The sequence below is a fragment of the Macrobrachium rosenbergii genome, chromosome 57 (genome assembly GCF_040412425.1).
Source record: "Macrobrachium rosenbergii isolate ZJJX-2024 chromosome 57, ASM4041242v1, whole genome shotgun sequence".
Taxonomy (NCBI): domain Eukaryota; kingdom Metazoa; phylum Arthropoda; class Malacostraca; order Decapoda; family Palaemonidae; genus Macrobrachium; species Macrobrachium rosenbergii.
Genome location: NC_089797.1, coordinates 6,098,117 through 6,112,767, shown reverse-complemented (window position 1 = coordinate 6,112,767; position 14,651 = coordinate 6,098,117). Strand labels below are relative to the sequence as shown.

Sequence of the window (14,651 nt, the reverse complement as noted above, 5' to 3'; positions counted from 1 at the left end):
TAGGCCAACAGGAAATTGTCTGGAAGGCTGTTCAAACCGGCCATAATGACTTCGCCTTTAAGCTACTGTGTTGTATACAATCAGTATTATATGAATTTACATCTTAATTTTCTTCTTCATTGAGGTACGCTACCGAAATTAATAGTGAAATTGTAATATATGCTTAGTGTTGGTTGTGACTTGTAGCCTAAGATTCACTGGTAGTGGTGTAGGTAGGATATGATTGTATTCCACTCTTGGGTTAGCCTGGACCGGTCCTGGTTTCGGCCGTAAGTCACTTTAGGCCGTAACATCCAAAACAATGTAAGACATTATGTTTATGGTATTTACTGTTATGTTTATGGTATTTACCATTATTATTTCATGTTTTATGTACATCCCCAAGGGGCTGGTACTAAACACGGCGCCCATTTTGCACGTAAACGTTGCTTACAGCCGAAACGACCTGAAATGTGCCTGGACAGTCTAGCAGATGTTAGGCACTTTGTTACATAGACCTGTTTGTTTGTATTTTGTGAGTGTCTGCGTTTGTTGTTGGTGAAGAGGGAAAGGAATGATAAAGTGTTCCGTAAGCCACTGGCAGTGATAGTCAATGGAGCCATGGTAGTATTAGTAATATCCTGAATATCGAATAGCTGATCCGTTGCTGTAGGATATGATGAAATTTACGGCGTGGCAGTTAGGCTCGGGCTGGAAGGAACAACATAATTAGGCCTATTTTGAATTTATTAGTTTGCTCAAGAGAATGACAGAGGCCATACTAAACCAACATTAAAATTGCAGAAATAGGCCTAACATTATTTTATCCTTTATTACAGAAGTAATCATATAAATAAAAGGTAATTTTGTCTCTGAATTAAATCTTATAGGTGGTAAAACTCACAGTAAATCTGAGAATTTTGAGTAAAGCAATGAGAATTTTGAGTGTTGGTGCTGAAATATTTTCTCTAAACACTAGATATATTCAGTTTTGATTAGGTAAATGTAATTTAGTTAGGCCACTTAGCTCCAGAGATGCTAGTGTTCTCAGACTCATCCCAAAAAGGATGGGTGCCCATTCTAAACAAAAAGTGCGTTATTCCTACATGTATACAAACCATCAGTCTTTACATGAATTACCTTCAGCGCGAGCTGGAACAGGCTATTCTAATACAATAAGGTTGCTCAGTAATTAACTACCTATGGGAGGGGCGAGGGGTACCCTCACCTCCTCCCACTGCTGAGCAATGTATCCATTTGCCCAATAGCCTTGTTCAGAGACGGACGTACTTCACCTTCTCAGCCTGATGTTAGCTGGTTATTCTACGCTTCGCTTCAGCTCTGGTTTTTACCCTCCAGTTTTCTGTTGTGATGGTGTACTTTTTTGTGGATATTTTGCTTGTGTTCTTTTTCTTGGTTTTTGGTCATGGATAGCCAAACCCAAGAATCATTTAAGCTTGCTGACAGGCAACCTAAACGGGTTTGTCTTGTTGTAGGGAAGCAATCCAACTGCTTCCTTTCCTCCTTTGATGTCGACCCGCATTCGGTTTGTACTAAATGTCGCAAACACAAACGCACTGTTGATGATCCTTGTGATGAGTGTTGTAATTGGACCCTGGAGCAGTGGTTGCTTCTCTCTACAAAAGATACAAGAAGAAGGCTTCCCATCTGTCTTCAGAGGGGTATTCTCCCCCAAAGACTCTGGGTAGTTCTCTCTGCCTTCTGCAGCAACTACCTCTTGCTGCTACCTCTTCTAGGGAAGAGATCCTTCCCCCTCCCCCCCCCTCATTCTCCTGTTGCTTTGTTAACAGGAAGTTTGTGTGGGAGGGTGGGGCCTATCATGATATATCGAGGGCTTCCTCTGTTTGCTCTAAGGGGGAGCATTCCCTCTCAGAGCAAAGAGGGACAACCCCTTCTAACCCATCTGTTTCAGGTCTAGGGGAGATCAAGAAGACATTTGAAGACCTTAGGGATCTTTGGCCTTCCCTAGGTCTTCCTGGTGCAGGGTCTTATTGCACACCTTAGTGCCTCCAAGTTACCTCCTGCCACCACTGTGTCAGTAACTGGGACTTCAGTCTCGGATAGTGTCGACAGGAACCATGGCTACAGTTGCGGCCCCCACAATCATCCACCACTTGCCGATCCCATCAGCTTCCAAGCTCCCTGTGACGTCTTCTGCTTCCAAGGATCTTCTCCTGGAAGTACTGATGAAGAAATACAAGCGTGATTGCAAGGGGAAGTCAAGGAAGAGGCACTGTACATCTTCATTGTCTTCATCATTGTTGTCGTCATCATCTCCTGTTTGCGTCTCTTCCCCTTCTCCTTCTAAGGGGTAGCTTTCGTGCAAGTTCGAGTGAGCATGTTCGCTCTTCCAGGGACAACCCTTGTTCACGTTCTTGTGAAGGGATTCATTTTCCCAGACCTGTGAAACGAGCATCACCACAGGTTGATGACTGTTCATGGACTTCCTCTCCTGCCAAGACCTCAGCTTCTGGCAGGTCTGTGAAAGTTGCTAAGCCCATCTCACCTGTTCCCTCAACCTCCTGGGGTTATACCGGGAGTCAAGAGGCAGACAGGTCTTGGGATGGTGATTGGGAATTGTCTTCCCATCATAGCGCTTCCTTATGGACTTTACGGACTTACATCTTCGGTTTGGTCCTGGGATCAGAACGGGTGGATGCTCATGTGGTGGAGAAGGGGCCAGGTGTTTCCATGGTGGCTCCCAAATGGCCACATGCCAAATGGTACCCGGACCTGCTAGCTCTATTATCCAAAGCACCGAGAGACATTCCTCCCTGGCACAACCTTCTTTGCCAGCCCCACGTCAAGAGGCCCCACCAGTTTATAGAGTCCCTATCTCTTCACAGGTGGAGACTGTCCAGCATCTTTTGTGAGCGTAAGGCTTTTCTCACTGAACAACAACAGAGGTGTCTGGATACCTTCGGAAATCCTAAGCAGACATCTATCAGGGGAAATGGGGCATTTTCTGTGGTTGGTGTAGAAGGGGTTTCCCGTCGGAGCTACTGTTCAGCAGGTAGCAGACTTTCTTGTCTTCCTTCATCGAGAGAAGCATCTCTCAGTCTTAGCAGTTAAGGGCTACAGGGCAGTCCTGGACCTAGTCCTACACCTAAAGGTCATTTATCTCTCTTCCTCATGGGAGATCTCTGTGATGATGAGAAGCTTCGAAAAGTCTTGCCCTCCCAGGGAACTCAGGCCCCCTGAGTGGAATGTGACTCTCGTTCTTCAGAGCCTGACTCGTGCATCTTACGAGCCCTTATGAGAGTCGTCAGACAGGGATCTGACCCTCAAGGCTGTATTCTTGCTTGCCCTGGCATTGGCGAAGAGAGTAGGCAAACTCCATGGTCTTTCTTGTATTGTCCAACACTCAAGGGGATGGGGATCTGTTTTGCTCGAATTTGCCCCGGAATTCATTGTGAAGACTCAGATTCCATTGGTCCCTGACATTAGATTCGGGTCCTCGATCCCCTCCCCAGAGGACTTTGTAGTTAATGAACCAGATGAGATGCTACTGTGTCCAGTTAGGGTGTCAACGACTCTTTGTTAGTACTGGCAAGACCAAGAAAGAGGTGTCCAAAAACACCATCTCTATTTGTGAGACTATCAGATGGGCTGAATCCTCTTCATTTGGTGTGGAGCATGCCTGTTTGATAGTCTCACAAAGCCATGTTCTGACCTATCATGAAATCAGGGCATTGCTCTGTCCCTTGCATTCAGGAAGAACCTGTTGGTTCATCAGGTGCTGAGAGCATGAGTGTGGTCCCGAAAAACTACGTTCACCTCCTTTTACCTGAGGGACATTGCCCATAGGCCCTTGGACACCTTTTCCTTGGGTCCTGTGATGGTTGCTCAACAAGTTGTGTAGCTCATCTAGTTCCCCTAGCGGGATTTGTAGCATCTTGTCTAATATGTACGGTTGCAAAAGTGAGAGTGTATGACTGCCTCCCTTTTTTCCCTTTTCTTACCCATTCTCTCCCAGCAGGCAGAGGATTGGTTGATATACCATCATACGCTGGATGGACAGAGATGCAGGTGAATGATCAGCCTTACTATTTTTGTAATTACTATGGTCTAATAAAAGCAAAAGTCCTACCCTCTCTGTAGCATTGGTTATTTTAGCTATATTTTATGCGACATAGAGTTTCTCCAAGCTTTTTCAGACTGATGCTGCTGTTCAAACCCATTACTTCAAAAAGCCTGGAAGTCTGATCAGAGGCATGGGACTTTTTTCTTTGCTTGCTGTTGCACAATCGGGAAGAGACCCAGGTGAGGCAAACCACCAGTCTGTTGAGAAACCTATTCAGATCCTCCCACCAATCAATAAGTCTTCCTCATGTAAAGACCGGCGGTTTTTATACTTGTAGGAATAAATGACAAATTTTAAAAGTAATTTGTACTTTTCCTAAACTCCCCACCTTCACCACCCCTATTTTGATACCTGGGCTATTAGGCAAGTGAATGCATTGCTCAGCAGCAGGAGGTGGTGAGGGTACCCCTCGCCCCTCTCACTGGTAGTTAACTACCAAACAACCTTGTTGTATTAGAATAGCCTGCTCCAGCTCGTACTGAAGGTAATACCTCATGTAAAGACCTCAGGTTTGTGTGTTAGGAAAAAATGGAAATTACTTTAAAAAATTTTTCCATTTTCAGGGAATTGGAGCGGAAAGGAATGTCAGGAACACATCAGTGTCCTGGAAATGAAAGCAAATTGGTTGGCTCTGAGTACTTCCAAGAGTACCTTCAAGGCAATACAATAGTCATTATGAGCGACATCATCTCAATTGTTGCATACTTGAACAAATGGGGGACAATTTCCTGTGTCCTGATTCATCTAGCAGTTCACATGCACAAATGGTCAGAAGTCAAGGGACTGACACTAACTGCCAGGTACATTCCAGGGAAGAGAAACATGGTGGAGGATACCCTGAGCAGATCGGACCGGAAAGTGGGAACAGAATGGCCCTTGGATTAATCAGTAGCAGACAGACTGTTTGCAACGTCAAGGAATCACAAGCTACACCTGTACTGCTCCCCCTTCCCAGACAAGAAAGCTGTAATGCAAGACGCATTCCAACATAAGTGGGACAACTTAGATGTGTACGTGTTCCCCCCCCCGCTTTTCAGCTAGGGCCGAAGAGTAATTAACAGATTCTTCTTTTCCCAAGGCCTGAAGATGACATCAGTATCCCCAGAGCCCCAGACGGAGTGGTACATGGACCTCCTGCATCTTCTGGTAGACATTCCAAGATGCCAGCCTGCAGCACCAAATCTGCTAAAATGAGCACCGCGGCAGAGTACATTGATCAGTAGCCACCCTGCAACTTCACGGCTGGAGACTATTGAGCAACTTCTTAGAGAGAAAGGTTTTTCTAGAAAAGTTGCAGATGTCATTGCCAGCTCTATTAATCAGTCTTCCCTCAGACTCTACAAGGGAAGTGGAAAATCTTCCTGGATTTTTACATCCCCTCAAAACACTATAAAGGATGTAGCTGATTTCCATCTTTTTCTGAGACATGAGGAAAACCTCTCTGTATCAGCAATGAAAGGCTACAGAGCCACCCTCTCAAAAGTGTTTAAAGCAAGAGGCATTGAATTAGCAACGTCTTGTGAAATTTCAGATATGATGAAACATTTTGAGAAAAGTTGTTCCCCCTGAGTTCTAAAACCTCCTGAACAGAGTATAACCAAAATTTTGACTTCTTTGACTAAGTCTCCTTACAAGCCTATCAAGACCACTTCAGACCAGGACTTGACTTTAAAGACAGGGATCCTGCTGGCTTTGGCATCAGCGAAGAGTAAGAGAAATTCATGCACTTTCATATGATGTCACTCATACCCATGGTTGGACAGAATTGACTTTTCAATTTCTTCCAGACTTCATTGCCTCAGGCCGGCACAGCATAGACTGTTCATTAGTACAGGGCGGACTAAGGAGATTTCTGAGAACACAATCTCCTTCTGGCTAAGAGAGGTGATAAGCAAAGCCTACAGTTCGGAATGAAATGTATCTCCTGTCCTAACAAATATCATGGCACATGATAAAAAGTTGTAACAGTTGCATTTAGGAAAAACTAGGCCATGGAACGGATTCTTCATGTGGAGTTTGGAAGTTCCCTTGACACCTTCACCTTGGATTTAATGGTGTTGGCTCAGCAAGTAGTGTAACAGATGTGGCATCTTAGCGCCGTTGGAAGACATGGAGCGGGACCTTTGCCTCGAAACACCGCTTAGTTTCAACATGTGGTGTATACGAAGTAAGACCTCCTAGCTCCATTGAAAACATAGAGCTGGCATTGTAGCTCAGTCACATGCTTAAATCTCCGTGGAAGTCCATGAGCAAGAGTGAGTATTATTCTTGAAAAATTCTTTTTCATGTATCTTTTCTTGCTAATGTTTTTTTTTTTTTTTTAGAGAGATCATCCTCCTATCCATGTGGGAACAAATGACAAATTAAACAGAAATTTGTATTTTCCTAACATACAAACCCACAATGTCATGTGACTTTAATTTCCCTCCTCATTCCACCCCTCTTTGCCTGATCTCTCTCACGTCCTCCTATGGTGAACATATGGCACAGTGACACTCCAGCTAATTTATAATTGAGGGTGTGAGGTCCTGGGTACGCCTTATGTAGCTAATGCTGCGCTTCAAAGCAAGTCTGTTATAATCGTCCGCACATGAGCGCTTAAGGATATCCTATTCACAGGATGTTGTGGGTTTGTATGTTGGGAAAAATACAAATTTCTGTTTAATTTGTCATTTTTAAGAGGTTGTCATCAGTTGGCTGCAAAATAGCATGAAAAAAATATGAATTGCTTTTCATGTTTTAAAGGAAACAATGGTGTGAGTTGATGCATTTATGAACAAAAATGTCTTTTAACATTGTATTGTATAATGGTGTTACTGTATACTTGAGTTTGATTGATGTACTGTATATGCAAAGAAGTTTTAATTGTGAACAAGTAGATTAGGGGCGTTTTGGTTTCAGTTATCCTGATCATAGTTATAATGAAAGTTTAGTACTGTTAGTCATTAGACTTGAGGCAGTTTTCAGTTTTTAAAACATCACATTTAATAATGTTTTGCAGTTTTAACTAATCTGACTCAGTTTTGTATTTAGCAATTTTGTTACATGTCAAATTGCCAAGTTGATTTGGGATTCAAGCAATTAAGTAACGATAGATAAATCGTCATGTTACCAATAGTGACATTATGGAAGGTTGTTTTTAATGAAAATGGAGATGGGAATAGAGTAATCCAATTCATTTACACTGTATTGTACTGAAGACTGCTTATTGCTGGAAGTGCAGATTGAATAAAGGACCAGTAACTGCCCCATTTTTAGGATTTTTCAAACATGTAGCTTAGTAGTCTATTAAGAGAGGTTAGATTATGTAAAACAGTCATTTTTCAAAGAGCATAACTCCTATTTCATGGCATCAAGGAATATCCTGTGTAAAAGATTCAGGTTTACATTTGGGGGAAAATTGCAGTTAACTTAAAAATTGCTATTTTATATAAGTGATCATAAGACTAACTTGTTAACACAGTAATAGCACCCTATAAAGATGAAGTTAAACTCATTATGGATGTAATGTGTACAAAATGAAAACTTGACTGGTTTCTGGAGGTAATTGATTAGTGAATTTGTTTTACAGATCTGTTGATGTTACTCAACATATATTGCAATCAGTGAGCACTGAAGTGAAGTGCTGTGATTGAACCATTGATTTTGGGTAAGCTGCAAGAGGATAAGTTTTCATTTGCATATGTAAATGGGACTTTGTGAAGCACAAACATCAGACTTACTACAAATGGAAAGTTAAGTATATATAAAAGTTTATTGTAATTAGTTTAATGGTTTCAGCTTCCCGCTTTGAAAGGTTTATAGAAATTTGCGTTGTATCTCAAGTAGGCTGTGTAGTTCAGAAAGCTAATTATTGCTGCTTAATATTTGACTTATTTAGTCTTAATTTAAACCTTTTATGTGAAAGATACAGTATTTTCCTATTTTGATGACTTTTTAGATCAAGATTTTTTGTAGCTTCACAAAGTACATTGCCATTAGTTCTCAAATCCAGCGACAACCATATGGTTAATGTCACAGTAGTATTTATTCAGTAACAATAGGTAAATCAGCATGTCATCAACACGACATTACTGAAGGTTTTTATTTGTAAAAACTAGCGAAGGGAATGTTGTACTGAAGACATTACAAGAAGTGCCAAATTAAATACAGCATTGCCAACATTACTATGTAGGATCAGGAAGTACCCTCTTTTAGGAATTTTTTGAACTTGTAATTATGTTGTTTATTAAAAAAAAGGTTATGTAAAATTATTATAAAGAACACTACAATATTCCTATTTCATGGCACCAAGGAATATCCGGTATAAAAGATTCAGGGTGGCATGTGTAGGAAAGTTGCAGTCAAATTTAGTACACTTATTGCTATTTTCAGTTATTATTTTGACCCTATAAAAATGAAGTTATTCAAGCACCTTATATATGTATTGTGCATAAAATAATAACTAGACAGATCTGATAATGTGACTTTTGACATATATTGCAGTGAAGTGCAGTAATGCACTGTTGGTTTGGAGTAAGCTGCAGGATGGTAAGTTTTTATTCACATATGTAAATGGGGCTTTGTGAAGCACAAACAACAGACCTATTACAAATGGAAAGTTAAGTTTGTTTCATTTTGATTAGTGTAATGGTTTCATCTCAGGTTTCAAAGGTTTATATAAGTTTGATTGCATCATAAATAGGCTTTGTAGTAAAGAAAGGTAATTATTGCTTCATAGAACATATTTAGTCTTAATATAAACCTGTTTTATGGTAGTGCCAATTTCCTTTATTTTGATGACTTCTTAGATCAGGATTTTTTTTTTTAGCTCCTCAAAATTGAGAACTTAATAAGGTAGTGATAGTTGCACAGACAGCTGGAACCAAAATGAGTATGTTTCATCCTGAATAATTGTAATGTTAATGAAAACTGCATAAAGGATGCTGGGTCATTGTTTAAAGTAAGCCTCCTTAGAAATTTTAACTTTTCTATTACTGTATATGTATATATATATATAGGTAGGGAGGTTTAAAAAATAATTTCTAGGACTTTATGCACTATTATTGAGCAGTTTATGAGCTTTAAACATATTGGATTGTTAAAATTGTTTTAAAAAATTATTTTGAATGTAATTATAAGCTTAATTTCTTAAGTTGAAAAGTATAAGGCCTAAAGTTGTTATTAAGATGTAATAGACAATGTATTTCAGCTCCGCACATTAAGTAGTTTTATGTCAGACTTGCATTAGGTTATGATCCATGGCACACAGTCTTAAATAATCATACCTCAAATTGCCCCCCCCCTGACTCCTGTGCCATTTTTGTGGTTATGCATGTATGGTAGGAACTTCCTGAATCTTACATAACATTATTCAGATTATGCATTTGCTTTAACTTTAAGTAGCCAGGGCTTTTTCACATTTTTAAACTATTTTCCCAATTGTCTTGTCCTAGTGGTTTTCAGTTTATGAACCCAGTGTTGCATGAGATCTAAGCACTGCAACTGAAATTATGGAGGGTGATTGTAATTGGCTCCAGAGCTGATGATGGTGGTGTATTTCAGTGGCAGATTTGGAGCAGCCTTCTGGACAGATTCCTCCTCAAAACTGGAGAATCTCAGTCACACTTTTAGAGAAAAAATCATGAGTTTATGCTGTTTGTGTTGCGTTCTTGAGAAACTTTGAAACATTGAATTATTGCAGCCATTTGAATCTGCTTAAAATTGCTAACTTTTCAGTAATACATTAGTTCTGAGTTCTCATACAGTGCATTGTAGGCATTACTTAAGGTTCTTTGCAGCTTCCCTTTGGCCCCTAGCTGCAACCCCTTTCATTTATTTTACTCTACCTCCATTCATATTCTCTTTCTTCCATCTTACTTTCCACCTTCTCCTAACAATTGCTTCATAGTGAAACTGCGTGGTTTTCCTCCTGTTACACCTTTCAAACCTTTTTACTTGCCATTTCCCTTTAGGCAGAATGACCTCATAGGTCCCAGTGGTTGGCCTTTGGCCTAATTTTATGTTATATTCCATTAGTCATGACGACAGGAAAGTGCGTGTGGGACGAAGATCTTTGTGGTGTACATAACTTTTAGTAAAATTTTGGTATTGTGGAATCTTTAAGTTTTATAAGTCCTGGTTAATTTTCCCTGACATTTCCCTTGTAATTATGAGTCAGATGTAGTGTATTACTGTATATTAAATTGTTTTGTATTAACAACTACGTTTAGAAAGTAAGAAAGAGAGAGCAGTACGTAAATGGAATTTTTTGCTTGAAAACATTTGAGCCAACCATGGAATATAAGATAAATCAAAGAGGAGTAGGACTTTGCCTGTGTAAAAATGTTTAACCAGATTGAGAAAATGTTGCTTGATACTATGAAGTTTTAACCAGTTCCAAGTCACAATGATAATTATAAAGCTGAATACAGTATATTGTAATTTGCTCATTGAAACTTACACTAAGAAGCCTCTGTCACTCTTATTTGTGAACTTTTAATACAATTTACTCTTTAATAACTTTAACATTTATTGGGACTACGTAAAAAAGACCCTGTCCCACCTGTGCCCTTCTTAGGTAAAGGGGCCTAGGTATAGATCCTTGGCATGTTGTAACTTATTATCTTAATACCTGGTAAGCCAGAAGATCTCAGTCTGACATGGTATTAATTTCATCATCTTTTCAGAAAGCATCTACCACATGCAAGTATTCACAGGAAAAGTTGTATAGATATTCTCGCACATGGAATTCTGCAAGCACAGTATCTGCTGTGAAAGAAGACTGCTAACTTCAAGATATAACTACAGTACATTGTTATTGATCTGATTTATATTAAGGACCAGAATGTAGGGTTTCTTGATAATTGATAATTGTTGTTATTGATAAGGATGAAGTATACAATAGAAAAATAGTCCCAAAGCATAAATGTTCGAAAGAGTCATACTTTATTATAGAGAGCTTGTGATTTTACCTTCTTTGACTATTTAAACTAGGATAGGGTTAAGTTTATCATTTTGTACAAGTGTTAGTTTATCAGAGTCATAAAGTAAAGGTTTGCTTATGATTCTTAGAAGGAAAGTATGAGTTATCAGAGTTAGGTGGTTCACTGTGTTTTAGGATATACAGTGTAGGTTATTAATTAAACCTATTGCAGTTCAGTATTTCATGATGTATATTTCACATATTCATATCTTCTCAGTGTTTAGCCATCCAGTAGCTTGTTACTTAAATTATCTGTTTAGAGACTGGCAGTAAAGTAGTTCTGGCAGTAAAGTAGTTCTGTATTATTTATCTTTATAAAGTTTATTTACGTGACACTCATATTGGTTTTATATTACTTATTAGGGATTTACGTAGACTTCTTATAAATTTTAAGATACTTAGTTCCCTCTACCAAGATTTCTTATCACTTTAATATTGACTGTCAGTTAGCTAAGCATTTTTCAGAGTTTATAGTTTACTTTCAAAAGAAATTCCTTATCTTGATATAAACTAGAAAGTAGTTACGTGTGCTACAAGATACAGTCCTTTTTTTTTATGTAAGATTCTTAAGTTTGATGTCTCTTACTTGGTAGTTCAATGGGTTGCAGGATACATTGCCTTTTGTACTTGAATTTATCAGTATATTATTGGGAAAATTGGTACATGTATATTATTGGTGATAAGTAGCATTGTATGTTTCAGGTGACAAATTATGAGATTTTTTAAAAATTTTAATGCCACATTGATGAGTAGACTGTCTTGGAGGATTCAAAACATCTTGAGAACTAGTCAGTTTTTTCACTAGAGCACTAAATATTTTTCAGACTCATTATAAAAGGGAAATTTATTTCTTAGTGAGCTTTTAGCAATTAGAATAGTACAGTAGCTATTTAATTAACTGCTATTATTAAGCAAGGGATAGATTTTCCATGAATGGCATAAATTCAAGTAAGGTAATGTTGAAGAAGTTGAAGAGCAAAATGATAAGAGGTAAAGGTTACTGATTTGAAGTAAAGGAAAGATATGTGATAGTCTAGAGATTTTTTTGTTAAGAGATATACTTACCCTGAAACTGCCTCAGTGTGAAGCTGTGTAAGTAGCCATGTAAAGTATTTGTCATTGCAGAGTGTGAGTGAAATGTTAAAAGTTGTCAAATGTGAGATTAGTATAATGGAAGTGTTTTGTCTTGACGTAGGAAAAAATCCTTTTCTGTCAACTTTTATAGTTGTAGTACTGTATTTTGTTAAGGATATTATCGAGGTGTTTTTGTCTTTACAAATGTAAATGAATTGGGAAATTTGCTTTTGTCAATTCTTGGTGCTACTGTGTCTAGACATACAGAATTGTTTGTTATAAACATAAGGATTTTTTTTTATTGTTAACATATTTCTTACAATTTCAGTTAAATTTCAGTAATATATATAGGCAGGTCAAAATTTAGTTAACTGTAATTTTTTAAAATTTAACCTAAAAATTTGAATAATGGTGAAATTGTTGTAGTACCAAATTGTACAGTTATTTTATTATACAAGCACTCCTGTATTTCAGCTCTTTACTCAGATCTCTCAAGGTCTCCTAACTTTATTTGGCTTTGAAATTAACTAGGGCCATTTTTAACTAGGCTCATGGTACAGCAGAGCAAGAACAGAATTGATTTAAACTCTCATCGCACCAAAAATAATTCCATAAAATCATAATTTTTATCACTCCTTAGTTATTCCTTCTAAAGATTGTATTCCAGGTTTGTAAATAGTTTCCAAATTAGGGACATTGAGATAGAGATTGTCTCATTTTGCCAAAGTCTTCAGTAATCTAAAGCAGCAATGATTCTTTGCATTGTTTTTAGCCATAGAAACAAATATTTAAGAGAATTTAAATTTTTTCTCTTTAAATCTGGAGCTGTAACATATTTTGCCATAATTTGAGCTGTGAATTGCATATCTTATTTTGAAGAAGTGAGGCATTTGTTTTTAGAAATGAGGGCAAAGTGAGAGCTAGAGCAGTATTTTAAGATTGTATATATAAAACTGAATGTTTAAAGAAAACTGTTAAAATTGTTGCTCATTATTAAGGAATTTAAGTTGAAGTACAGAAGTGCTTATATATAATCATTGTGTAGACAGAGTACTGTGAATATTGTAGATAGGGGAATGGAAAAACTTAAAATAAAGGACTCCATGGAGCCAGCATTGCAGTGTCCCATGGAAGGAGTGTCCTTAGCAGAAGGTACTAAAACCAGCCATTTGTCAGCTTCAGAGCTAACTCTGACCTGTTTTCTAAGCTAACAGCAGATTGCCAAGATGGAAAAAGCCTTTGTACTTCCTTTGTGCTTTCCCAGATGTACTTCTGTTTGATCTGTCGCTCCAAAAAAAATATTTGACCTTTCAAATGGAAAAGGAGACTTATGTTGCAGGTAGTCCAAAAGGTTGTGGTAATGTCACCTGCTGATACAAGCCTTAGCTGCTTCATTCTTTTGGTTGTATTTACGTAAGCAAATGCTTGATGTATGGTGTCTTTTGAACTGGTGTAGTGACCCTGTTGATTTTTACAGCCAGAATTTTGTATCAAACAGTTGCATAATGGCCAAAGAAAACTCAGTTCCATTTTTCTATGTATGACATGCTAGAAAATCTGTCATTTTAAAACATTTTGCCACTCTGTTTTCAGCTTTCAGTGAAATTTCATGCAAGTTTGTCTTCCATGTCTTGTTGCAGAACTTGAGTAATTTATTTATTCATATAGAGAATGAGAAACACTAAGCAAAAGACTAGTGTTTATGATGTTTATGTCGTCAGACATGTTATTTCTTGAATGACTGGCTTTGTAGCTGATAGGATTCTTACCTTAGAGCTCTGTTCATAAACTTACTTGTAAATATACTTGTGGAGAGGGTTATTTAATGTGTTCAAAGATTTTTATATCTAAGACTGATTGAGTTTTACTATGGAGACTCCAACAATTATTATTGTTAGATTTAGAAATACTGATGTCAATGACTTCAAAATCTTTGATTTTTAGAGGAAATTTCCTTGGACAGAATTTCTTGTTTTTACTGATGTAGGATTTGATTATTTATATCACAAGCTGGCTTTGCTTTTGGTAGTTCACATGAAACTTTATTTCACAAAGTTACTGATAAGTATGGGCTTTGATTTATATCCTACTAGATGCATTAAAACATAGTTAAATACATCAGAACATATAGAAAGTTAACCGTTATCCTTCTGGTCGAGTGCACGATGATACTTTTGATTATGTTTAGGACACTGCAGTCATTTCAAAAGGGGGTACCAGCTTGGGGCTTAAACACCTTCTCGTCTTAGGCTGTCATTTCATTCGTGTACTTGACATAAAGAAAGGATAAATACCACATGGCCATGTTTTTAGAGGATGTGGGAGAAACCTTACAAATGAATAACATCGTCAGTAATTAGGCTAAAACAGGTGTTTAAATTGAATCTGGAAAGAGTTTTAATTGATTTGTATGTCCTAGAATGGACAGAAATTAACTTATTTGACAAGTTTACCCGTTAATGTGTAATAATGAAGTCTTTGTTGTGCTGGGAAACTTATTATATACTATCATCATATACCAAGTCAAAA

The 14,651-nt window shown here is 37.9% G+C and overlaps 1 long non-coding RNA gene across 1 annotated transcript; it reads left to right on the top strand.

Moving 5' to 3' along the window:
* The first annotated feature begins 4,654 nt into the window (after positions 1-4,654).
* Positions 4,655-14,180, top strand: LOC136837068 (uncharacterized). Its single transcript, XR_010852569.1, has 2 exons — positions 4,655-6,339; positions 7,656-14,180. It is a non-coding gene; the product is annotated as an uncharacterized lncRNA (long non-coding RNA).
* Positions 14,181-14,651: the final 471 nt, after the last annotated feature.